Below are 26,839 nucleotides of genomic sequence, written 5' to 3'. Positions count from 1 at the left end.
ATTAAGTTGCTTTGAGGATACATTCAGATCGACTCGGTATATATCATAGATATACCCATGTACATAGGTTTTGATGTAAGCATGTAATAATATGTATGTAAATTATTTGAGCAGTTGTATAGAAACTCTTGTAAAATATTTTGGTATGTAATTAAATGTAAATTATTGTGAATGTAAATCTGAGATTTCATTTACTTAAATAGTTTTGTATTATATTTCTTGTATCTCAGTCTTTGAAAAATCACTATGGATTTGAATTGAGAAATATGTTGTGTTGAGAAATATATTGGAGTTGAGATTTGCAAATACATATTGAAGTGCTTTTTACAGGTTTTCTGAAGAACTGTTTTATCCAAAATACAGATGGCACTCTGCCAAAATTTTTACAGAAACTCCAATTAAGTCAAATGTGTCAGTTTTATCACTTCAGTTCAAAAAGGTTTTTAACACCTGTAAATAGTGCTCACCACTGTAAAAGAAGTAAGAAAAGTTTTGAAAATCCCTTGTAGTGTATTTAATGGGTTATCAGTAGACGGAGTTGGTAATTCATTAGGTATACTACGGGATCATGTTATGCCTTACAGAGGGGTAGGGTGTGACAATAAAACAAAACCAAGTGGACCAAAAGCTTGCCCCAATCCAGGTGACCTGCAGTCTGTTTCTGCAGAATGACCAAATGAACAGTGATTGTTCATTTGGCCATAACTCAGTGTAGAATGGTCCAATTGACCTGAAATTTTACTAGCAACAAGTTGCGATATAGACCAACAATTTCATCTAGAAACCTAACCCAAATTATGACCATAACCTATCCAACAAGTGAGTTACAGTCACTATTCACTACACTGTAGATATGGTCAGTCCAGAAAAATTCTAATCCGGCCAGTTGTGGTTTTTGGACCATAACTTGAGTTACAAAAATCCAAATAGAGTGATTCAAAAAAGGAAATTCAACTAGACAAAATAAGGAACAACTTTCATGTTGATCATTTTGCCAAATTCCCACTGCAAAAATAACTATTGGAGTAGTAAAGATAAGGTATGATAACTGAAAATTCTGCTCAATTAACTTTAAGCTTATAAATGGTATTGGCAACCAATACCAACAAATTTTGAATGCAAAATGTGGTATGTTGGGTGTATTAAAACCAATGTACCTATTGTCTATGCAAAAGTCAACATTTTGGTTGACTAATGAAGTGAATAGTAACACCAAAACTTGAAATTCAAAAATTGTAAAACTCAAAAGTGTAAAATGCCCTAGTATACCTAACAAGATTGGTTTGGATAGCTTGGCATGCCAATAGGGTTCAGTTAGCAGTACTGCACATGGCATTATGCCATTCTAAGATTTCATGGCTTTTACCCATTCTGACATCATGTTGATACTTGGCCTTTTGCTTAATGTTATTACAGCTTATTAGCTGTTCTGTTGCACACCGTGAGACACATATGTGACCAATGGTGTGACGGCCCGAGCTACTTGATACCCAGTGCCAGTTTACTCGTTTATCTAGTCCAATCGTCCATTATAGGTTACTTGGGCAACAAAAAGTGAAAGTGGATAAATTTAATGAAATAATGAATATAACTAGTACAAAATAAGTACGACTACAAATACTCATCGAAAATTTATTTGCAATGAGACATCAATACATTCACTGCATATTTATTTTCTGTTATTTCTTTTTATTTTATTATTGGCACCACTAAGCATTATTGCTTAGCGCGTTGCTTTTGCCATGCGTAGGTTCTGGAGATACTGAACTAGAGCCCAGTAGACCACAGACTAGGTGAGACCTCCTGTAGCTCTGCATAGTGTCCGTGTCACCTCACCATCTTCAGTGCATTGGTAGGACACTAGGTTTCATTTTGGTATTTTGTAACTAACTTTTATTTTCTCTTGTGTAATTGAGACTTATGTAATGTATTTTGATGTTAATGTAAATAGTGGACATTGTGTTTATGAATGGAAAATTGAGTATTTATTTATTGTTTATATACGAATACCATGAGAAGTGAATGATTGAGAAATGGAAATGTTGTTGAAAAATATTGAGATTTTGATGATTATTGGAGTTTGAGAATGATTGGAAATGATTATTGGAAGTGTTTTTAACAGGTTCCAAAGAATTGTTTTCTCCATTTTTAGCCAGTACTCTGCCGGATTTTCTATAAAATTTTCGGAATCTCAAATAAATTATTATTTCAATAAATGACTTAAATGAATTATATTTCATAAATTTTACTTCATAACTATGAAAAAAAAAATAAAAAAAATAATAATAAATTAGGAAAAAAAATGATTGAATTAAAATAGGGTGTTCCAATACACTGCGTGGCATATCTTGCTCGGCTACACTGTAGACAGGTAAGGGTTGTCACATTTAGTGGTATCAGAGCACGGTTTAGGCGTTTTTAGGCCTAGATTGAGTCCATACCATGCATTGCATTTGTAAGAGTCGAGGTGACACTAATGCAAATCTGTTTGTCATTGTTATTTTGATTAGGATATGGACCCCACATCTCAGAGGGCAGTTGAGGAGGAAGTGGAGAGTCATGCTCCACCTACAGTAGCTGAGACTGGGGGTAGGGGAGAACCTGCTCCACCAGCTCCAGCAGAGCCTGCTCAGCCTCCACAGGTCGTGTTCTAGCAAATGGCCGAATTCTTCAAACAAATGGCTGGGGTAATGCCACCACCACTGCCACCTCCACAGCAGAAATCACACCTGGAAAGACTAAGAAAATTTGGAGCACTGGATTTCTTTGGCAAGAGAGAAGATGATTCTGTTGCAGCTAAAAATTGGTTGAACAGAACAGGAAGGGTTTTAAAACAACTCCACTGCACTCCAGGGCAAAACCTAGAAGCTGCCATATCTCTGTTGCAAGACGATGCATATGAATGGTGGGATACGGTGTCTAGTGAAGTGCAACTAGAAGTAATAACTTAGGACTTCTTCCTCTCAGAATTCAAGAAGAAATATGTGGGTAGTGTATACCTGGAAGAGAGAAGAAGAGAGTTCATTAACCTGAGGCAAAGATAGCTGACAATGGCCTAGTATGAAAAGGAATTTGTCAGATTGAGCCGCTACGGAAGGGAGATAGTCCCTAATGAGGCCGAAAGGTGTAAGAGATTTGAAGAGGGATTAAATGACAACATAAAGATTATGATTACTGCCTTGGGAATCACCGACTTCACCAAGTTGTGGAAGCTGCAATAAAAGTTGAAAAGGTTAGAATAAGTGAGCAGATCAGAAGAGAGAGACAACAGAAAAGGGGCCTGGGTCAGTCTAGTTCATCTCCTGCACCTGGGAAGAAGTTTAAAGGTCCACCTGCACAGAGTTCAGGTCAACCACAAGGTCAGGGTTAGTCTCAGGGTCCTAGGCCATAGTTCACCCCTAGGAGAGGTTAGTCCACACCATCAGTGGGCAGCTCTCCAGGGACGGGGTTTAGGGGACTAGCCCCAGCATCTTCTGCATGTCCACATTGTCTGAAATGGCATAAGGGGGAGTGTTGGAGAGTGACTGGTGCCTGCTTAAGGTGTGGGTCGACAGAGCATCAGCTGAGAAACTGTCCACACAGAACTACTACAGCTGCTCCAACACAAGCAGACAGACCTACTCCTGCACCACAAAGGTGTAGGAAATTTGGCAAATCTGAGGCAGTGGGACCATCATAAAGGCCTGCATCTGAGCCAGCAGAGAGGCTTGAGGGTAGACCACCTGCCAGAGCCTATGCCATGAGAGCTCAGGAGGAGTAAGATGCCCTGGACATCATCAGGGGTACGTTCTCCCTCTACAATACATCTGTGCATGCATTGGTGGATCCAGGATCCACTCATTCATACATCTGCATCAACCTACCCGTAGAAAGGGGGATACTAGTAGGGGAGTGTGACACCCCTTTCCCGTGTACAGTATACCCGAGTAAGTAATGCCACACGGTGTACTGGCACACTCTAATATACCTTACTTAATTTGTGTCATGCTTTTGAAGTTAATTTATGAAATTTGATTTATTTTAACCATTTATCAAAAGTATTATTCATTTGAGGTTCCGAAGATTTTAAAGAAAATCCGGCAGAGTATCGGCTAAAAATGGAGAAAACAGTTCTTCGGAACCTGTTAAAAACACTTCCAATATACAATTTCATTCATTCTCAACTCCAATATCATCAATAAAACTCAATATCAATATCTCAATAATTTGTCAATTTCAGGTCTCAACAACCTTTTCATTTCTCAAAACATCCCTTTCTCAGGGTTCTCATATATAAACAACCAATAAATACTCAAATTAATACCATCCATGACCATAAATCTTTATTATTTACATGAACCTCAAAATACATTACATAAATCCCAAATACATATGAGAAAATAAAAAGTTAATTACAAAATGACAAAATGACATCTAGTGTCCTACCAATGCACTGCAGGTGACGAGGTGACACGGACACTGAGCAGAACTGCCGGATGGACTCACCCAGTCTGTGGTCTACTGGGCTTGCGATCGGGATCTCCAGTACCTACGCGTGGCAAAAGCAACGCGCTAAGCAATAATGCTTAGTGGTGCAATAATACAATAAAAGAAAATAGCAAGAAAATGAATGTGTATAGAATGTGTATGCTTTCTTTGTTTGGTATTGGTATATCCATTATTTCGTTAACGTTGTTCACTTTTATTCATTTGGTTGCCCCAAGTAACCTACACTAGACGCATCGGATGGATAACGTAACCGCACTGGGTACCTAGTACCTCGCCGTCACACCATCGGTCACATATGCATCTCCCGGCAGTAATGTAATGCTAACAAGTCAGAATAATATTAGGCACAAGGCCAAGTCTCAATGCAAAGTCAGAATGGCCAAAAGCCATGAAATCACAGAATGGCATTTTTGCCGTGTGCGATCGCTAATCGAACCCTATTGGCATGCCAAACTATCCAAACCAATCTTGTTAGGTATACTAGGGCATTTGAAACTCTTAAATTTGTCAATTTGTGAATTTCAACTTTTTTGGTGTCACTATTCATCATTGGTCAACAAAAAGGTTGACTTTTAGAATAAAAATGTGTACATCAACTTTGGCACTCCCAACATACCACATTTGGTGGTTAAAACTTGTTGGCATTAAGTGTTTTTGCCATTCCAAAGTGTAACTCAACACAAACAGATTTTTCAATTTTGGTGAGTCAACTTCACTATTCCATTAGACACTGTTACTGTTGGAATTTGAGGAAATGTAAAACATGAAAGTTGTTCCTTATTTTGTCTAGTTGAATTTCCTTTTTTGAATCACTCCATTTGGAGTTTTGTAGCTCCATATATGGCTCAAAAACCCAGGCTGTCCGGATATGCATTCTGCAGAAATTTACCATATCTACAGTGCATGAACAGTAACTTGAGTCACTTGGTTGAATGGGTTCTGGCCATAATTTGGGGTAGGTTCCTTCATGAAACTTGTTTGTCTATGTCTTAACTTGTTGCTGTAAAAATGTCAGGCTAATTGACCAAATCTACAGTGAGTTATGGCCAAATGAACAGTTACTGTTCATTTGGTCAATTCTGCAGAGGAAGTTTCAGGGTTCTGGATTGGGGCCAAGTTTTGGTCCTCTTGCTTTGGTCTTTTGGGCATGGTTTCTTCAGCAAAAATGTGCCATTATAAGCCTAGTTTCATGTCCAATTGGCCAAACACCAATTGGACTAGCACAGCCCAAGTTATGGCAGTGCAAAAGGACTGAAATTTCAGTCCCTATGCTGCTGTCGATAGGGCAGCCTGCAACCTCACCTTGCCATAGTGTTTTTCAGTCCCTTTTATGGTCAACACATCTAAAATGGTCACTAATTGGCCATTACAATGTGCCCTAACAATTTCCTAAGCCAATTCACACTTTCACCTTTCCAAACCCTAAGGTTCAAATCAATTTATCCATAAACCTCAATTTAACACACTAGTTCAACATCTATGTAAATATATAGCTTAAACATAATCTCCAATTCATGTTAAGTCCATTAAAACCATCAAAACACTCCCTTATTCTTCCTCCCTTAGGGCTGCCGAAATTGAAGGCATGCATAAGTATAAATTCCATTCACTTAAGTTACCAATTCTTGCTCACTTAAAGGCTTTAACATGGAATAAAGGTGATTTGAGTATTTATATGCACTAACCTTGTTTGGGCAGATTTTTCCAAGCCTCTAAACCTCACTTTCCTTCACTTTCTTGGCTGCCAAAAGCTTTGTCTAGGTGTGGGATTAATTTTTGATGAAGGGACTTATAGGTTTTAGGGTGAGGAAGTATGGAATTTGAAGCTTGAATTGAACATCAATGGAGGAAGGGTTGAGGAAATTTCGGCTGGTCTTTCTTGAAAGGGAGAATGGCTGCTGCAATTTGTTAATTTAGTCTTCTCTTATCACTTTTAATAGTTAGTCAAATAATGGCTTAAATTTGATTGGTTGGAAAATTTTAAATGATGTCATTTTTGCATTATTTTGCATTTTATTTTCTTTTCTTTCACTACTCATTTCAAATTTCATTTCTAGTAATATTTCTTCATATTTTATGTCATATTAATTATTTACTCAACTGGGCAAGTCGGCCAAAAATCACCTCGGAAGGCGAAATGACCAAAATGCCCTCCGTTTGGCTTAACGGGTCAAAATCGTCTGTACCGATTGAAAAATTTTTCTAGGTATTTTCTTGGCATTCTAATGCCATGGGAACCTCAATTACCCTTCTCTGGAGTCCCAAAAATTATTTTATAATTTTTCCCCCGGGTCTAGGGCTCCTCGTTGCGAGAACCGCAACTTCCCTCCGGTTACCCATCGCTTGGGCACTGGCTCGTTTTGCTTGGTTGTATTTTATTTCTAAAATTTTTACTAAGTGTTTCTTATTAATATTTGAGTTAATTATGGTTCCCGAATTTAATTTTAATATTTTTCCGGATGTTCTAGCTGTCCGGACCGACACCGGTCACCGGAACAGTAGAATGTACGGAGTGGTTACCGGGAGGGTGTTACAGGGAGAGTGACCAAGACATTCTGGTCACTAATCCATTGGGCCACAGTGTAGTAGTGAACAAAGTGTACAAGGGTTGCCCGTTAAGGATGTTAGTAGTATGCCCTAGAGCATATCATTTAGTATGTATCCTGTACATATTTTTATTAATAAAAGGCATTTCCACTTTTCCATTTACATAATATATTTATGTGTAATAGAAAAGGTCCATTGATATTTTGTTAGAAATATTATTCTTAAGTTGTTAAGAATATGAGTGATAATATTTCTAGCACGAAGTATGATAAATAGGTTCACAATCGAGGATACTTCATAATAAGGACATGACTTATCCAGAAAGATTGTATTCATGTTTGTTCCCAAGTTATTTATATGAGATATAAATAAGATGGAATGGTGAGTCTCATGCCATATGACAAACATGATAGGCACTTATAAATGATAAGTAGGCCGAACCAGTGACACATATGACAAGCACATGGAGTTTACTCTTGTCAATGTTTTGTCATAAATCATATCAGTGCATATAATCTTTAGACCTGAGATAGCACAGTTATCTTGTATATAGGTAGTTTGAGTTTGATACTGCTTTCATACTTGTACTATGTATGGGTATATGGGCATGTGTTGGCTCCTACTAGTTATATATGGAGGTAGGTGTTGATCAAGATGGAATCTGTTCCTCTAAGTAAATAGAAATAAAATCCTATGTTCATTTAATTGTTCTTGATGTTTCAAGTTCCTGGCCAGGACAGATAGATTTATTCAGAAAAGAGTTTCTGATGAGAAAATCTTTTTAATCAAGAACTGGAATTAAAAGAGAACATAATATTCATAGCAAATGGAGTTTGACATAAACCATGACTCCATCTTGAGTTGGAATTTTGTAACAGAGAGATTCTAGTGCATGGTAACATATGATTATAGGTTCATTTAAGGTAAACCTTATTACTAATTGGGTGGCCATGGCATGCTATGCTAGGTGTTAACCATGGTCTATGAGGTTCATAAAATGATTTAGAGAAATCATTTATGGTAAGAAAGAGTTCTGATGATATTAAGAGTTGATATCATGTCTCATTGCCAATTAGTGATGAGCCTAGTAAGTGACACACATACACAAGTTATCACCTAATTAAATATAATTTAATTAATTAATTAAAGAGTTTAATTGATTAATTAAATAGGTTTGGTTTGCAATTATATTGCAAAGTCCCTAGCATGACTTGAAACCAAATCTAGATTATTGGATGTGTAGTATAAATTAAATTTATATTTAAAGTGTTTAAATATGAATTTAATTAATGAGAAATTAATTAATAGAGATTAATTAATTAATTTATATTTGATATAAATTAATTAGAAGAAGAAAAATAATTATTTTGGGATGAGAACTCAAAATTAAGACACAGGGGCATTTTGGTCATTTTGCAGTGTGACACGTGGCACCATAAGATGGTGACACGTTACACATAAGCTTTCCAAATGTTTTTTAATCATGTAAGATGATTAAAATCAAGATTAAATATAGGTTTGACACTTGGCACAATGTGATTGGGTCACTTAAACCTAGAGCTAATCAAAGGGTGACATGTGGCAAGGGTTTAATGTGTTAACCTAGCTATTTAAGTGTTGTTATGAGAAAATAAAACACAACCAGCAGCCACACTCTTTTGTCATGCCATTTTGCAGCCCTCCCTCTATTCTTCTTCATCTCTCATCAATTCAAAGAGATTAGCCATCAATCTCTTGAATTAAGAACACTAGAAATTGTTTCTAGTGTCCTGTTTACACCTTTAATCTCTTAAAAGGCAGAACTTGATTTTCTAATTAATAGAAAAAGCTTTAGAAACTCTTCAAGGGCTGCCATAGGTGTTCTTGGTGTGGACAAGCTAGAGGGACAACATCTGGTGTCCTGAAGACGAATCTCAAAGGCGCAGACACGCTGCAGTGCATCAAGAGGTTAGTGTAATCGTTCTTGATTTAATCTAGGGTTCTAAAATTAATCTGATTGATTTTAAAATCTTAAATGGCAAATACAGATCCAAGAACATATTAAAAGAGTTTTAATATGTTGTTTATCATTGAAATCAAATAGATAAAAATAAATCTTGCATGATGCATGTGACCCTAGGTGAAAATTTTTGAATTCAATGGTATAAACTTGTGTTTTCACGCTTCCGTTCCTTCAATTGGTATCAGAGCCACTATATTTTCCATTTAGATTGTTGATTATACGATTTACTTGTGTGTTTGATCATGAGATCAAAAGTTCATTGCTGGTTGCAAAGCAAGTTGGCAGCATACTTGAGAAAACACCATCAATGGTGCGCATGGTTTGGCTTCCATGGGTGGTTTAAAGTTTGGCTTTTAATTCTGCAATTGTTGTATGATCTAAGGCCTATTCTTTGACTAATTAAAGTGTTTAATTAGTAGTTTTTATCACACAATTAAATTATGATTCAAATCAGAATTTTAAAAATTGTTTGAATGTGATTCAATTCTGAATTTTAAAAGTTGTTTGAATGTGATTCAAATCTGAATTTTTAAAGTTGTTTGAATCATATTTAAATCTGATTTTTTAAAATTGATTGAATAAAATTCAGATCTGATTTTTTAAAAAATGTTTGAATGTGATTCAAATCTGATTTTTTAAAAAATGTTTGAATGTGATTCAAATCTGAATTTTTGAAGTTGTTTGAATGTGATTCAAATCTGAATTTTTAAATTTGTCAGAATGAGATTCAAATCTGAATTTTTAAATTTATTTGAATCATATTCAAATCTGGATTTTTAAGTTGAATATGAGATATTCAATTTAATTTAAGTATGTATGTTTTATTTAATTGTTAAATAGTGATATGCATGATGGATGATCATGGATTATAAAAGACCAATGTGATTGGATTTATTTCTTTTATGTTTCTTTGGGATTGTAAATTAATTAATTTATTTTAATTTATTTTGGGCATGTATTATTAAGTTTGTAATAATTTTTGGGTTGTAATTTCATTTATTTAAGTTCTTGTAAATTCGCCTTGGTATGCCAAGGATTACTATTGCAAGAAGTTTAAGGAGGTCAAGAGCATTGGTGGGACCTGTGGGAGGAATTCAAGATCAAGTGTTGATTATGTACTCCTTCAGCAACTCTTGTAAAATGAATGAATGAAATGCACATAGGAATGCCCTGATTCAATTCTTGGTGGCTCAGAATTGAATCCCTTAGAAAGTCCATGATCATACCATATTTACTGCTTATCCATGAATGCATGAGATGTATGGGAATGTATGCAATTATATGATATATGCATGCTAAATGGATAATGTGCAAAGTGAGACCTTAATAGTAAATAGAATGACCATAAAATCTTCCAAACAAATGATTAAGTTGGAAATGCTATAATTAAAGTAATTATAACATAGGCCCTCCATTGGGACAATTATTTTAAGAAATTTTAAATAGTTACATAAGATGCAATTTATTTAAGAGATTTTCTTAAGAATAATTGTTAAGCATGAGATGTTGTAAATATGTAAATGGTTTAGTGGCTAATATTGGATGTACCTGAGGACATTAAAATTATTTGCATAATTACTGGCTCAATGGGATCAACTTAACTAATGCAAGATAAGTCAATAATGGATGTACTAGATTTTGAGCATTAGGGGCTAGGTAAAGGATTGAACCTCACATGAGATGTGATGGGCAAAGAGTTGCTCAATAAAAGTATATTGTAATTCCAATAATGGATGTACCTGAGGATGATCAATAGAATTATAAGAATTCAATCAGCCACTAGAAATCCATCCAACTAGGATTTCCGTTTTCTACTTTGGAAGTGTAGGATTCGCTAAGTTAGTGGGAGGACCAATTTGATTAAAAGACCATAATCATTTTGGTTAATTACATGATACATTTACTAATTAATCTGGTTATTTTCTGCAGTTAATTTTCTGATAAAAATGATCACAAAACAACCACCACCATCCAATATCCTTGCAAGCATACTTGATCACAATAGGTTGACAGGACCTAATCTGTCTGATTGGCTAAGAAATTTGAAACTTGTCCTAAACCTTGAACATATAGGATATGTTCTAGATTCAAATGTTCCTGGTCCCTTGCCTCCAGAGGCCACACAAGAGGAACATGAAACTTTGGACAAGTGGAAGGAGCATGATATGAGAGCTAAGTGTTACATGCTTGTTTCCATGAGTAATGAGTTACAGAAGCAACATGAGAACATGCAGAGTGCGAGTGAGATCCTCCTTCACCTACAAGAGTTGTATGGTGAGCATAGCAGGAATGCTAGGTATGAGATATCTAGACAGCTATTCCGTATGAGGATGTCTGAGGGATAGAATGTTGGGGATCATGTCCACAAGATGATTCGGATGATTGAGCAGTTGGAACATCTTGACTTTAACATGGATTTCCAACTACAGACGGATTTGATCCTTCAGTCCCTTCCTGAGTCTTTTGGGAATTTTGTGACAAATTTCCATATGACTAAACAGGAATGCACCTTAGTAGTTTACTCAACATGCTGGTTATTGCCCAAAAGAATATGCCGTGCAATAAAGGGAAAGAGGTAGCTTTGGTTGCATCTTCTTCTGTTGGAAAGTCCAACAAGAAGAAGGGCAATAAGAAAAAGAAACCTCAGATTCCTGGTCCTTCCAAGAAAATAGCTAAACAGAAAAGGAAGACCAAAGCTGACAAAGGCAAAGGAAAGTGTTTCCACTGCCAACAGGAAAGTGTTTCCATTGAAAACAGGAAAGCGTTTCCATTACCAGTAAGAAAATGTTTCCACTGGCCAGAGTATAGCAATCTAAATGAATGCAATGCCATGGTGAAAATCAACTCAAGTTCAAAATGTATTTGGCACTTAAGGTTATGTCATGTTGCAGAAGATAGGATTACAAAATTGGAGAAAATGGGGATTCTATCCTCATTGGGCTCTGAGCCTACTCCAACTTGTGAATCTTGCCTTCAGGGTAAAATGACTAGATCACCCTTTGTTGGACAAGGGCTAAAGCTGAAAATATTTTGGAGCTAATACATAGTGATGTATGTGGTCCATTTAAAGAAATGGCTAGAGGGGGTTTTCATTATTTTATTACCTTTACTGATGATAAATCAAGGTTTGGGTTTTTGTATTTGATGAAATACAAACATGAATCTTTTGAAAAGTTCAAAGAATTTAAATCTGATGTAGAAAATCAAACAGGAAAGATATTAAAGCTCTTCGTTCAGATCGTGGAGGTGAATATTTGAGTACTGAATTTGATAAATACTTGAGAGAGCATGGCATTGTTTCTCAGTTGACTCCTCCAGGAATGCCACAGCTGAATGGTGTATCTGAAAGGAGAAATCGTACCCTATTGGATATGGTACGTAGTATGATGAGCTATACTGATATACCAATCTTCTTTTGGGGATTTGCATTAGAATCAGCTTTGTATATTCTGAATAGGATTCCATCAAAATCAGTTTCTTCCACACCTTATGAGATATGGCATGGAAGAAAACCAAGTCTTAAGCATGTTAAGATTTGGGGTTGTCCAGCTTATATCAAAAAGCTGAACACTGATAAATTGGAGACCAGATCAGAAAAAGGTCGATTTGTTGGATATCCAAAAGATAGTTTTGGATATTATTTTTATTTGCCTACTTCACAAAAGGTTGTGATAAGTAGAGATGCCACATTTCTTGAACAACAGTTTGTTCAAGAAGGAGGTAAAGGAAAGCAAATAGAGTTAGAATTGGAGAATTCTGACCAACCAACAGATCAGATGGATATAGATCCATCTAGTCAACCAATACCCGTTGATGAAACATCTACAGCTGTTCCTCGTAGAACAACCAGGGTATCTCACCCACCAGTGAGATATGGTTTTCTTCATGAAGAAGAACAAGAGTTGTCTACTCATGAAGAAGTAGATCATGGAGATGATCCACTTACCTATGAAGAAGCTATATCAGATATAGACTCTTAAAAATAGATTGATGCTATGAAATCCGAGATTGATTCCATGTATAAGAATCAAGTTTGGGATCTTGTTGACCCACCTGAAGGTATTATACCTATAGGGAACAAATGGGTTTTCAAGAAGAAAATTGGTTCTGATGGAAAGGTAGAGACCTATAAGGCAAGGCTAGTAGTGAAAGGGTTTCGCCAAAGGCAAGGAATCGACTATGAGGAGACTTTCTCGCCTGTTGCCATGCTTAAATCAATTAGGATTTTATTAGCAATAGCTGCATACTATGATTATGAGATTTGGCAAATGGATGTCAAAACAGCTTTTCTCAATGGATACATTGAAGAAAACATTTTCATGGAATAACCTAGGGGATTTGAATCCCAAGATGGTTCCAAGGTATGCAAGCTAAAGCGATCCATTTATGGGTTGAAACAAGCTTCGAGGAGTTGGAACATCCGTTTTGATGAAGCCATTAAATCCTTTGGTTTTATCAAAAATGAGGATGAGCCATGTGTAAAAAATAAGGTTAGTGACAGTGCTATCACTTTCCTTGTCTTATATGTGGATGACATATTGTTGATGGGTAATGACACAGGTATGTTGACGACTATAAAGGTATGGTTGTCAAATACATTCTCCATGAAAGACTTAGGGGAGGCAACCTATATTCTTTGAATTCGCATCTATAGAGATGGAGCGAAAAGAATAATTGGTTTATCCCAAAGTCTATACTTGGAAAAGGTGTTAAAGAGGTTTAGCATGCTTGATTCCAAGAGAGGATTGTTACCAGTGAGACATGGTATCCATCTTTCTAAAGAGATGTCTCCAAAGACACCTGAAGAAAGAGATAAGATGGCCAGAATTCCATATGCTTCGGCTATTGGAAGTTTAATGTATGCAATGTTGTGTACTAGGCCGGATATCGCATATGCTGTTAGTTTGACTAGCAGGTATCAATCCAATCCAGGTTTGGAACACTAAGTACTTGAGAAGAACTAAGGATTTATTCTTGATTTATGGAGGTGGAGACTTGCAATTGGATGGTTATACTGATTCTGATTTCCAATCAGATATCGATGATAGAAAGTCTACCTCTGGATATGTGTTCATTTGTAATGGAGGTGCAATCAGTTGGAAGTGTTCCAAACAGAGCATGACTGCAGATTTCACTACAGAGGCTGAGTATATTGCTACATCAGATGCTGCAAAGGAAGCTGTTTGGATAAAGAAGTTCGTGATAGAACTTACAGTAGTTCCTTCCATTGAGTCAGCAGTTCCACTACACTGTGACAACAATGGAGCAGTCATACAAGCTAAGGAACTAAAGTCTCACCCAAAATCCAAACACATAGAAAGGCACTACCACATTATCAAACATATAGTTGGGCAAAGGCGATATAGCCATGCAGAAAAATAACATCAGCTGAAAAAATTCAGCTGATCCATGCACTAAGCCTTTGTCACAAGCTCAGTTAGACTGACATCTTGAGAAGATGGGTCTAAGGTATTGTAATGAATGGCTCTAGTGCTAGTGGGAGATTGTTAGTAGTATGCCCTAGAGCATATCATTTAGTATGTATCTTGTACATATTTTTATTAATAAAAAGCATTTCCACTTTTCCGTTTACATAATATATTTATGTGTAATAGAAAAGGTCCATTGATATTTTGTTAGAAATATTATTCTTAAGTTGTTAAGAATATGAGTGACAATATTTCTAGCACGAAGTATCATAAATAGGTTCACAATCGAGGATACTTCATAATAAGGACATGACTTATCCAGAAAGATTGTATTCATGTTTGTTCCCAAGTTATTTATATGAGATATAAATAAGATGGAATGGTGAGTCTCATGCCAAATGACAAACATGATAGGCACTTATAAATGATAAGTAGGCCGAACCAGTGACACTTATGATAAGCACACTGAGTTTACTCTTGTCAATGTTTTATCATAAATCATATCAGTGCATATAATCTTTAGACCTGAGATAGCACAGTTATCTTGTATATAGGTAGTTTGAGTTTGATACTGCTTTCATACTTGTACTGTGTATGGGTATATGGGCATGTGTTGGCTCCTACTAGTTATATATGGAGGTAGGTGTTGATCAAGATGGAATCTGTTCCTCTAAGAAAATAGAGATAAAATCCTATGTTCATTTAATTGTTCTTGATTTTCAAGTTCCTGGCCAGGACAGATAGATTTATTCAGAAAAGAGTTTCTGATGAGAAAATCTTTTTAATCAAGAACTGGAATTAAAAGAGAACATAATATTCATAGCAAATGGAGTTTGGCATAAACCATGACTCCAGCTTGAGTTGGAATTTTGTAACAGAGAGATTCTAGTGCATGGTAACATATGATTATAGGTTCATTTAAGGTAAACCTTATTACTAATTGGGTGGCCATGGCATGCTATGCTAGGTGTTAACCATGGTCTATGAGGTTCATAAAATGATTTAGAGAAATCATTTATGGTAAGAAAGAGTTCTGATGATATTAAGAGTTGATATCATGTCTCATTGCCAATTAGTGATGAGCCTAGTAAGTCACACACATACATAAGTTATCACCTAATTAAATATGATTTAATTAATTAATTAAAGAGTTTAATTGATTAATTAAATAGGTTTGGTTTGCAATTAAATTGCAAAGTCCCTAGCATGACTTGAAACCAAATCTAGATTATTGGATGTGTAGTACAAATTAAATTTATATTTAAAGTGTTTAAATATGAATTTAATTAATGAGAAATTAATTAATAGAGATTAATTAATTAATTTATATTTGATATAAATTAATTAGAAGAAGAAAAATAATTATTTTGGGTTGAGAACTCAAAATTAAGACACAGGGGCATTTTGGTCATTTTGCAGTGTGACACATGGCACCATGAGATGGTGACACGTTACACATAAGCTTGCCAAATGTTTTTTAATCATGTAAGATGATTAAAATCAAGATTAAATATAGGTTTGACACTTGGCACAATGTGATTGGGTCACTTAAACCTTCAGCTAATCAAAGGGTGACATGTGGCAAGGGTTTAATGTGTTAACCTAGCTATTTAAGTGTTGTTATGAGAAAATAAAACACAACCAGCAGCCACACTCCTTTGTCACGCCATTTTGCAGCCCTCCCTCTATTCTTCTTCATCTCTCATCAATTCAAAGAGATTAGCCATCAATCTCTTGAATTAAGAACACTAGAAATTGTTTCTAGTGTCCTGTTTACACCTTTAATCTCTTAAAAGGCAGAACTTGATTTTCTAATTAATAGAAAAAGCTTTAGAAGCTCTTCAAGGGCTGCCATAGGTGTTCTTGGTGTGGACAAGCTAGAGGGACAACATCTGGTGTCCTGAAGACGAATCTCAAAGGCGCAGACGCTGCAAAGGCATCAAGAGGTTAGTGTAATCGTTCTTGATTTAATTTAGGATTCTAAAATTAATCTGATTAATTTTAAAATCTTAAATGGCAAATACAGATCCAAAAACATATTAAAAGAGTTTTAATATGTTGTTTATCATTGAAATCAAATAGATAAAAATAAATCTTGCATGATGCATGTGACCCTAGGTGAAAATTTTTGAATTCAATGGTATAAACTTGTGTTTTCACGCTTCCGTTCCTTCAAAGGATTCAGGGGTATGAATTCTTGGCATACCTGATTGAGTTGCCTTTCCATGAATTTGACGTTATTTTGGGAGTGGACTGGTTGTCACGTCATCAGGCAATGGTTGATTATAAACTGAAGAGGATTTCTTTGAAAACTCCTGAGAGTAATGCGATTACAGTTATGGGGGAAAGGACAGATTTCTTATCCAATGTCATCTCAGCCATAGTTGCAAGAAAACTGATGAGAAAAGGCTGTGAAGCCTACCTAGCACATGTGGTGGATACTAGGCAGGCTAAGCCAGATCTGTGTAATATACCCACAGTAAAAGACTTCCCAGATGTGTTCCCTGAAGAATTGCCTGGTTTTCCACTAGAAAGGGAAGTTGAATTTGCTATTGATATACTGCTGGGTACAGCACCAATCTCTATTGCTCCTTATAGGATGGCGCCCACAGAATTGAAGGAACTGAAAATCCAGTTACAAGAGTTGCTGGATAAGGGGTTCATATGCCCCAGTGTGTCACCATGGGGAGCTCCAGTGCTGTTTGTGAAAAAGAAGGATGGGACTTTGAGGTTATGCATTGATTATCGGCAGTTGAATAAAGTGACTGTGAAGAATAAGTATCCATTACCTAGAATTGATGATTTGTTTGATCAGTTGAAGGGAGCAGGAGTATTTTCCAAAATTGATCTCAGATCAGGGTATCATCAGTTGAGAGTGAAAGATGCAGATATGCCAAAGACTGCATTTAGGACTCGATATGGGCATTATGAGTTTTTGGTGATGCCCTTTGGCCTAACAAATGCACCAGCAGCATTCATGGACCTTATGAACCGTATCTTCCATCCATACCTAGGTCAGTTCATATTGGTCTTTATTGATGATATTTTGGTGTATTCCAAGACCAGTGAAGAACATGATGAGCATTTGAGGATTGTTCTGCAAACTCTGAGAGAAAAGAAGCTGTATGCTAAGTTGTCCAAGTGTGACTTTTGAATGAGATTGCATTCCTTGGACACATAGTGTCAACTGATGGGATTAGGGTGGATCCCAAGAAAATAGAAGCAGTGATGGAATGGAAGCCTCCCAGAAATACAACTGAGGTCAGAAGCTTCTTGGGGCTAGCTGGGTATTACAAGAGATTTGTGAAGGGATTTTCCTTAATAGTTGCTCCAATGACCAAGTTGTTACATAAGAATGTCAGATTTGACTGGAATGACAAGTGACAAACTAGTTTTGAGAAGTTAAAGGCTATGTTGATAGAGGCACCAGTGTTAACACAGCCAGTGTCGAGAAAGGACTTGGTGGTCTACAGTGATGCCTCTCATAATGGGTTAGGGTGTGTATTGATGCAAGAGGGGAAGGTGGTCGCTTATGCTTCTAGGCAGCTAAGGCCACATGAACAGAATTACCCTACCCGTGATTTAGAACTTACAGCAATTATCTTCGCACTGAATATATGGAGGCATTACTTGTATGGTGAAAAGTGCTACATTTACACAGACCACAAGAGCCTGAAATACTTGCCAACCTAGAAGGAGCTCAACCTTAGACAGAGGCGATGGATTGAGTACTTGAAGGACTATGATTGTGTGATTGACTACCATCCTGGGAAGGCAAATGTAGTTGCTGATGCTTTAAGCAGAAAATCCATCACAGCTTTGAGATCATTGAATGCTCGTCTATCTTCGGCTCGAGATGGAGCTATTTTGGCTGAGTTGCAAGTGAGGCCAAACCTGCTACAGCAGATTTTAGATGGGCAAAAGGCAAATGAAAAGTTAATGGCTATTATGAGCAAAATCTCAGAGGGAAAAGCAACTGACTATGAGGTGAAAGCAGATGGGTGTCTGTACTACAAAGGAAAAGTATGTGTACCAGATAATGGGGAATTGAAAGCCAGTATTCTGAAAGTGGTACATCCCAGTGTTTATGCTATGCACCCAAGAAGTACAAAAATGTATCATGATCTGAAGCTTCAGTATTGGTGGCCTGGTATGAAGAAGGACATAGTTGACTATGTGGCTAAATGCTTGACATGTTAGCAAGTTAAGGTAGAACATCAAGTTCCATCGGGTTCGCTACAGCCTATACGCATACCTGAATGGAAATGGGATCGGGTCACCATGGATTTTGTAAGTGGTCTACCTCTCACCCAAAAGAAGCATGATGCAGTATGGGTGATAGTAGATAGATTGACGAAGTTAGCACACTTTCTGCCAGTTAGGACTGACTACTCACTGGAGAAGTTAGCAGAATTGTATATCAGTGAGATAGTTAGACTGCATGGAATTCCACTTTCCATCATATCTGATCGAGACCCAAGGTTTACATCGAGATTCTGGAAGAAGTTGCATGAGTCCTTGGGTACACAACTCCACTTCAGCACAACTTTCTATCCTCAGACGGATGGGCAATCAGAAAGAGTAATCCAGGTAAACAATTGAAACCAATTAAACTAATACACATATTGAACTGAAATGGTAATAATAATGTGAAATATATGTCAGGTCCTTGAGGATATGCTGAGGAGTTGTGTCATTGAGTTTGAGGGAAGTTGGGATAGATATCTTCCACTGGCAGAATTTACATACAACAATAGCTACCAAGCTAGCATCCAAATGGCCTCGTATGAAGCACTATATGGGAGGAAATGTAGAACTCCAGTGTGCTGGACTGAATTGGGCGAAGACAAACTAGTAGGGCCAGACCTGGTGAAACAGACTAAGGAGAAAGTAAAACTAATCAAAGCCAATCTGAAGATTTCCTCAGATAGATGTAAATCTTATCTCGACCAAAGAGAAAAGAAATAGAATATGCGGTTGGCGACAAAGTGTTCCTCAAGGTGTCACCGTGGAAGAAGGTACTGAGGTTTGGAAAAAAAGGTAAGTTGAGCACTAGGTTCATTGGCCCATATGAAGTCGTTGAACGTGTGGGACCAGTAGCTTACAGGCTAGCTTTACCACTAGAGCTGGATAAGATCCACAATGTGTTCCACGTGTCTATGCTAAGAAGATACCGCTCAGATCCTTCACATGTCATCTCCATGGAAGAAATTGAAGTACAATCGGATTTGACATATGAAGAAGAACCCATACGGATCCTAGCTCGGGAAGTGAAAGAGTTGAGAAATAAGCAGATTCCACTGGTGAAAGCGCTTTGGAGGCACCACAACACCGAGGAGGCAACTTGGGAAAGAGAAGAGATGATGAGACAACAGTTCCCTCAACTATTTGCGTCAGGTAAATTTTGAGGACGAAATTTAAATTAGAGGGGAAGAGTTGTAACACCCTCCCTGTAGCAATTCCGTACATTCTACTGTTCTGGCGATCGGTGTTGGTCCGGACAGCTAGAACGTCTGGAAAAATATTTAAACTAAAGTGAGGAACCATAATTAACTCAAATATTAATAAGAAAAATTAAGAAAAAATTTTAGAAATAAAATACAACCAAGTTAAATTAGCCGATGCCCAAGTAATGGGAAACCTAGTAGGAAGTTGCGATTCTCACAACTAGGAGCCCTAGACCTAGAGGAAAATTCATAAAATAATTTTTGGGACTCCAGAGAAGGGTCATTGAGGTTTCTATGGCATTAGAATGCCAAGAAAATACTTAGGAAAATTTTTCAATTGGTACAGACAATTTTGGTCTGTTAAGCCAAACGGAGGGCATTTTGGTCATTTCGCCTTCAGAGGTGATTTTTGGCCGACTTGTCTAGTTAAGTAAATAATTATTATAATATAAAATGTGAATAAATATTTCTAAAAATTGAATTGAAAATGAGTTGAGAAAAGAAGAAAAGAAAATGAAAGAAAATACTTAATTATGACATCATATGATGTCTTTAAAAAGAGCTCCACCAATCATCTTTTAATAAGCACCTTTAAATCAATTAAAAAGGACAAAAAGGAGTTAAAAATTGAAAAAAATTGTCTGCTCATCTCCTTCAATTTCTGGCAGCCTCTCTTTCCCTCACTATCTCCATTAAAGCTTTCTCTTTTTCTTGCTAAAACCTTACCCTTTACACCATAAAACCTCATCCTCACTTCACTAAAATTTATCCTCACACCCTAAATCATATTTAGACAGCCATTAGAGGGAGAAATCTTGAAGATTGACAAGCTCAAGTGGGAGCTTTAATAAGGTTAGTGTCCAATATCTTCCTCTCTCTTTAAATTAATGACTAGAAAATTGATTTAACTTGAAATTTATAAGAAATTCAAATGAGAACCTTTGATGTACTCACTTTATATTTTTGGCAGCCATGGATTTATTAGAGTTTTTATGATTTCTTTGGATTAAACTAGTATATAAGCTGCCCATGATATGAACTTAACATTTAGCACATTGAATTGTAGGTTAATGGAAGAGTGGAGAAATTGAGAATTTAGAGTTTTGAGCAAATTGGAGTTTAGCTCCTATAATGGTGTAGGAACATTTTAATAGTAAATTAGTGACCATTTGGTTTAAGCAAGAAATGAAGTGTGTTTAGTGATGGGATTTAGGTTTAGTTTGGCTGCCCTAGGTTACCTACAGAATTGGACATGAGTCCAGCGGGTTTGGGCAGCCATAACTTGAACTGTAGAGGTTCAATTAGTGCAAGGCCAATTGGACATGAAACTAGACACATAATGGCACAATTTTGGTGAGGAAAACATGCCCATAAAACTAAACCAAGTAGACCAAAAGCTTGCCCCAATCTGGGTGACCTGCAGTCTGTTTCTGCAGAATGACCAAATGAATAGTGGTTTTTTATTTGGCCATAACTCAGTGTAGAATGGTCCAATTGACCTGAAATGTTACCAGCAACAAGTTAAGATATAGACCAACAACTTTCATAAGAAAACTAACCCAAAATATGACCAGAACCTATCCAACAAGTGAGTTGCAGTCACTGTTCACTGCACTATAGATATGGTCAGTCCAGAAAAATTCCAATCCGGCCAGTTGTGGTTTTTGGACCATAACTTGAGCTACAAAACTCCAAATGGAGTGATTCAAAAAAGGAAATTCAACTATAAAAAATAAGGAACAACTTTCGTGTTGATCATTTTGCCAAATTCCCACTGTAAAAATGACTAATGGGACAGTAAAAATAAGGTATGAAAACTGAAAATTCTGCTCAATTAACTTTAAGCTTAGAAATGGTATTGGCAACCAATACCAACAACTTTTGAATGCAAAATGTGGTATGTTGGCAGTATTAAAACCAATGTACCTATTGTCTATGGAAAAGTCAACATTTTAGTTGACTAATGAAGTGAATAGTAACACCAAAACTTGAAATTCAAAAATTGTAAAACTCAAAAGTGTAAAATGCCCTAGTATACCTAACAAGATTGGTTTGGATAGCTTGGCATGCGAATAGGGTTCGATTAGCGATCGCACATGGCATTATGCCATTCAGCGATTTCATGGCTTTTAGCCATTCGATATCATGTTGATACTTGGCCTTGTGCCTAATGTTATTACGACTTATTAGTGCATTACTGCCTGGGAGACACATATGTGACCGATGGTGTGACGGCCGAGTACTTGATACGGTGCGGTTTACCCGTTTATCGATCCGATCGTCAAAGTATAGGTTACTTGGGCAACCAAAAATGAAAGTGGATAAATTTAACGAAATAATGAATATAACCAGTACAAAATAAGTACGACTACAAATACTCATCGAAAATTTATTTGCAATGAGATATCAATACATTCACTGCATATTTATTTTCCATTATTTCTTTTTATTTTATTATTGGCACCACTAAGCATTATTGCTTAGCGCGTTGCTTTGCCACGCGTAGGTTCTGGAGATACTAACCGAGAGCCCAGTAGACCACAGACTAGGTGAGACCTCCTGTAGCTCTGCATGTCACCTCACCATCTTCAGTGCATTAGTAGGACACTAGGTTTCATTTTGGTATTTTATAACTAACTTTTATTTTCTCTTGTGTAATTGAGACTTATGTAATGTATTTTGATGTTAATGTAAATAGTGAAAATTGTGTTTATGAATGGAAAATTGAGTATTATTTATTGCTTATATACGAATACCATGAGAAATGAGTGATTGAGAAATGGAAATGTTGTTGAAAAATATTGAGATTTTGATGATTATTGGAGTTTGAGAATGATTAGAAATGGTTATTGGAAGTGTTTTTAACAGGTTCCAAAGAACTGTTTTCTCCATTTTTAGCCGGTACTCTGCCGGATTTTCTATAAAATTTTCGGAACCTCAAATAAATTATAATTTCAATAAATGACTTAAATGAATTATATTTCATAAATTCTACTTCATAACTATGAAAAAAAAAAGAAATAATAAAAAATTAGGAAAAAAATGATTGAATTAAAATAGGGTGTTCCGATACACTGCGTGGCATATCTTGCTCGGCTACACTGTAGACAGGTAAGGGGTGTCACAACTATAACTTTCATGAAGAAAACAAACCCAAATTTTGATCATAACCTTGTTAGTAGTATGCCCTAGAGCATATCATTTAGTATGTATCTTGTACATATTTTTATTAATAAAAGGCATTTCCACTTTTCCGTTTACATAATATATTTATGTGTAATAGAAAAGGTCCATTGATATTTTGTTAGAAATATTATTCTTAAGTTGTTAAGAATATGAGTGACAATATTTCTAGTACAAAGTATCATAAATAGGTTCACAATCGAGGATACTTCATAATAAGGACATGACTTATCCAGAAAGATTGTATTCATGTTTGTTCCCAAGTTATTTATATGAGATATAAATAAGATGGAATGGTGAGTCTCAGGCTATATAACAAACATGATAGGCACTTATAAATGATAAGAAGGCCGAACCAATGACACTTATGACAAGCACATGGAGTTTACTCTTGTCAATGTTTTGTCATAAATCATATTAGTGCATATAATCTTTAGACCTGAGATAGCACAGTTATCTTGTATATAGGTAGTTTGAGTTTGATACTGCTTTCATACTTGTACTGTGTATGGGTATATGGGCATGTGTTGGCTCCTACTAGTTATATATGGAGGTAGGTGTTGATCAAGATGGAATCTGTTCCTCTAAGTAAATAGAGATAAAATCATATGTTCATTTAATTGTTCTTGATGTTTCAAGTTCCTGGCCAGGACAGATAGATTTATTCAGAAAATAGTTTATGATGAGAAAATCTTTTTAATCAAGAACTGGAATTAAAAGAGAACATAATATTCATAGCAAATGGAGTTTGACATAAACCATGACTCCAGCTTGAGTTGGGATTTTGTAACAGAGAGATTCTAGTGCATGGTAACATATGATTATAGATTCATTTAAGGTAAACCTTATTACTAATTGGGTGGCCATGGCATGCTATGCTAGGTGTTAACCATGGTCTATGAGGTTCATAAAATGATTTAGAGAAATCATTTATGGTAAGAAAGAGTTCTGATGATATTAAGAGTTGATATCATGTCTCATTGCCAATTAGTGATGAGCCTAGTAAGTCACACACATACACAAGTTATCACCTATTTAAATATGATTTAATTAATTAATTAAAGAGTTTAATTGATTAATTAAATAGGTTTGGTTTGCAATTAGATTGCAAAGTCCCTAACATGACTTGAAACCAAATCTAGATTATTGGATGTATAATATAAGTTAAATTTATATTTAAAGTGTTTAAATATGAATTTAATTGATGAGAAATTAATTAATAGAGATTAACTAATTAATTTATATTTGATATAAATTAATTAGAAGAAGAAAATAATTATTTTGGGTTAAGAACTCAAAATAAAGACACAGGGGCATTTTGGTCATTTTGCAGTGTGACACGTGGCACCATGAGATGGTGACACATGGCATAACACATAAGCTTGCCAAATGTTTTTTAATCATGTAAGATGATTAAAATCAAGATTAAATATAGGTTTGACACTTGGCACAATGTGATTGGGTCACTTAAACCTTGAGCTAATCAAAGGGTGACATGTGGCAAGGGTTTAATGTGTTAACCTAGCTATTTAAGTGTTGTTATGAGAAAATAAAACACAACCAGCAGCCACACTCCTTTGTCACACCACTTTGAGGGTTTTCATCTCTTCTTCTTCATCTCTTATCAATTCAAAGAGATTAGCCATCAATCTCTTGAATTAAGAACACTATAAATTGTTTCTAGTGTCCTGTTTACATCTTGAATCTCTTAAAAGGCAGAACTTGATTTTCTAATTAATAGAAAAAGCTTTAGAAGCTATTCAAGGGCTTCCATAGGTGTTCTTGGTGTGGACAAGCTAGAGGGACAACATCTGGTGTCCTGAAGACGAATCTCAAAGGCGCAGAACCATTGCGATTGCATCAAGAGGTTAGTGTAATCGTTCTTGATTTAATCTGGGGTTCTAAAATTAATCTGATTAATTTTAAAATCTTAAATGGCAAATACAGATCCAAAAACATATTAAAAGAGTTTTAATATGTTGTTTATCATTGAAATCAAATAGATAAAAATAAATCTTGCATGATGCATGTGACCCTAGGTGAAAATTTTTGAATTCAATGGTATAAACTTGTGTTTTTCACGCTTCCGTTCCTTCAATTGGTATCAGAGCCACTATATTTGCCATTTAGATTGCTGATTATATGATTTAATTGTGTGTTTGATCATGAGATCAAAAGTTCATTGCTGGTTGCAAAGCAAGTTGGTGGCATACTTGAAAAAATACCATCAATGGTGCGCATGGTTTGGCTTCCATGGGTGGTTTAAGATTTGGCTTTTAATTCTGCAATTGTTGTATGATCTAAGGCCTATTCTTTGACTAATTAAAGTGTTTAATTAGTAGTTTTTATCACACAATTAAATTATGATTCAAATCAGAATTTTAAAAATTGTTTGAATGTGATTCAAATCTGAATTTTAAAAGTTGTTTGAATGTGATTCAAATCTGAATTTTTAAAGTTGTTTGAATCATATTTAAATCTGATTTTTTAAAATTGATTGAATAAAATTCAGATTTGATTTTTAAAAAAATGTTGGAATGTGATTCAAATCTGATTTTTTAAAAAATGTTTGAATGTGATTCAAATCTGAATTTTTGAAGTTGTTTGAATGTGATTCAAATCTGAATTTTAAATTTGTTTGAATGAGATTCAATTCTGAATTTTTAAATTTATTTGAATCATATTCAAATCTGGATTTTTAAGTTGAATATGAGATATTCAATTTAATTTAAGTATGTATGTTTTATTTAATTGTTAAATAGTGATATGCATGATAGATGATCATGGACTATAAAAGACCAATGTGATTGGATTTATTTCTTTTATGTTTCTTTGGGATTGTAAATTAATTAATTTATTTTAATTTATTTTGGGCATGTATTATTAAGTTTGTAATAATTTTTGGGTTGTAATTTCATTTATTTAATTTCTTGTAAATTTGCCTTGGTATGCCAAGGATTACCATGTAATATTGGATTGCAAGAAGTTCAAGGAGGTTAAGAGCATTGGTGGGACCAGTGGGAGGAATTCAAGATCAAGTGTTGATTATGTACTCCTTCAGCAACTCTTGTAAAATGAATGAATGAATGAAATGCACCTAGGAATGCCCTGATTCAATTCTTGGTGGCTCAGAATTGAATCCCTTAAAAAGTCCATGATCATACCATATTTACTGCTTATCCATGAATGCATGAGATGTATGGGAATGTATGCAATTATATGATATATGCATGCTAAATGGATAATGTGCAAAGTGAGACCTTAATAGTAAATAGAATGACCATAAAATCTTCCAAACAAATGATTAAGTTGGAAATGCTATAATTAAAGTAATTATAACATAGGCCCTCCATTGGGGCAATTATTTTAAGAAATTTTAAATAGTTGCATAAGATGCAATTTATTTAAGAGATTTTCTTAAGAATAAATGTTAAGCATGAGATGTTGTAAATATGTAAATGGTTTAGTCGCAAATATTGGATATACCTGAGGATATTAAAATTATTTGCATAATTACTGGCTCAATGGGATCAACTTAACTAATGCAAGATAAGTCAATAATGGATGTACCTGAGATTTTGAGCATTAGGGGCTAGGTAAAGGATTGAACCTCACATGAGATGTGATGGGCAAAGAGTTGCTCACTTATAGTTTATTGTAATTCCAATAATGGATGTACCTGAGGATGATCAATAGAATTATAAGAATTCAATCACCCACTAGAAATCCATCCAACTAGGATT

The sequence above is a fragment of the Hevea brasiliensis genome, chromosome 11 (genome assembly GCF_030052815.1).
Source record: "Hevea brasiliensis isolate MT/VB/25A 57/8 chromosome 11, ASM3005281v1, whole genome shotgun sequence".
NCBI classification, from domain to species: domain Eukaryota; kingdom Viridiplantae; phylum Streptophyta; class Magnoliopsida; order Malpighiales; family Euphorbiaceae; genus Hevea; species Hevea brasiliensis.
Note: the sequence above shows the minus strand (reverse complement) of the source record.